Source organism: Sturnus vulgaris, chromosome 10 (genome assembly GCF_052056855.1).
Source record: "Sturnus vulgaris isolate bStuVul1 chromosome 10, bStuVul1.hap1, whole genome shotgun sequence".
Classification (NCBI taxonomy): domain Eukaryota; kingdom Metazoa; phylum Chordata; class Aves; order Passeriformes; family Sturnidae; genus Sturnus; species Sturnus vulgaris.
In genome coordinates, this window is record NC_142252.1 from 21,506,261 (window position 1) to 21,508,261 (window position 2,001).

The following is a 2,001-nucleotide window of genomic DNA, read 5'->3' on the forward strand; positions in this document are numbered from 1 at the left end:
CGGGCCGGGGCGGCGGCTGCGCGACCCCCGCGCCTCCAGCGCGCCCCGCCCGCGCCGGGCGGCACCACGCGCGGGGGCGGGAGGAGATCGCGCAGAAGCGGTGGCGAGAGGGAGCGCGGAGCTGCGCGGAGCTGCGCGGGAGGGAAGTGTAGGATTTCCCCCAGTGGGGCGGAGCAACCGCCCCGAGAGCGGCCGGGCGGCAACTCCACCGCTCCGGGATGCGGGTGTCAGTCCCGTGCGTGTCCCCCCACGCTCTACATGGGCTCTCTCCGACGGGACTCCACACCTGTGGAGCGGGATGCTCCACGCCGCAACGGAGGGGGGGCAGCGGCGGCCGCGGCACCCGGGTAACTGGCAGCCCCGTAGCGGAGCCGCCGCAGCGGCCGCTCTCGATCAGACGGGTGCGAGCGCGCACGCTGATCCCTCCTCCCCCGCCGCCGCGTCCGGAACTTGGGCGACACCGCGGTGTGTGTCACTCCCCCACCCACACTTGGTACGGCCCAGCGCGAAGCATGGCGGGGCTGCGGGCGGCGGGGTGGATGTGGCGCCGGCGCGGCGGGAGCGGAGTGCGGGCTGTGGGATGCTTCAGCCGCGGGTGGCTCCCCTGATAGGGAGCCAAGGAGGAAAACTTATTCTTCCCAAGTACGGATGGGACTGATCCCCAGCGTGGGCAGCAGGGGATTCTCCACCTCATACTGAGCACCTGCAGTGCTGTGGTCCTGCTCTGAGGTCTGGTCCATCCACAGAAGAAGAACGTGTTGCTGCTGGAGTGAGTCCAGAGGAGGCAAAGGAGAGGGTCCAAGAATTGGAGTTCCTCTGCTCTGGAGACAGACTTGAGAGGTTGTTCAGCCTAGAGACGGCAAGGCTCCAGGGAAACCTTAGAGCCCCCTCCAGTGCTTAAAGGTGTCTCCAAGAGAGCCGGTGTGGCATCCTCGTTAGACTTGTGGAATTGTCACTACTTGTCACAGGTATCCTACCTGTGCTCACTGCAACTGCTTCACCTGTCAACAGTTTAAGCTCATCTCTAATGCCTTGGCAGGCATTTGAGATTTGTTAGACGCTTGTCTTTGCGAAGAATTTAGCTATCCCAACTAGCTGTTAGGTATCTGGCAATTTCCTCTCCCCCTTCTTAGAACGAAATAATCATTTAGGCTGGAAAAGACCTCCAAGATCATTGACTCCCAACTTTTGATGAAACTCCACCTTGTCAACCAGAACAGAGCACAGAATGTCATGTCCAGTTGTTCCTTGTACACCTCCAGGCATGGGGGTTCTACCACCTCTCTGTGCAGTGTGCATCAAATGGACTTCCATTCCAAATGGAATTTCAAAAGTCTATTCTTGGATACCCCCAGTGTGGCCCCCACATCCCTGACCCTTCCATGGGGATCCCCCAGCCTGGCTCTTGTGGTGATGGCCTAAGAAATATCGAGATCATCAAGTCCAACTTTTAGCCCTCCACAGAACATCTCCGAGAGCCACACCATGTTCCTGCGTGTATTGTCCAGACATTTCTTGAACTCTGTCAGGCGTGGGAGTCACAAAGGATTTAGCCTGAAGGCTCCTCCCATAATTATCCAAATACAGGCTTCCTGTACTTATAGTACAAAGATTTGTAGGTGCAAGGGAGACCAGAGGTAATTACTATAACTCATATGCGCACAGTGCTTTGAGCTGGAGAGTGGGGAAGGGTGGAAGGAAGCAAGCAGAACCTCAGAAAGTAAAGGTGGGACTCTCACACTAAGATAGGATGGATGCACTGCTGACAGTATCTGAGCAACAGCTGCTAAATGTAGGAGGCACTTAAAAGAGGCTCGCTGTTTTGTTACACATAGAAGTCAATAGGTTATTTGAGCTGAAAATACCGCATATTTCAATCCCCCAGCCCCGCCGCCGCTCGCCCTCAGCCCCTGCCCCTCACGGGCGCCGCCAACATGGCGGCGGGCCCCGTCACGTGCGCGGCGGCACCCGTGCCCCGCGCGCGCGCGGCACCTCCCCCGT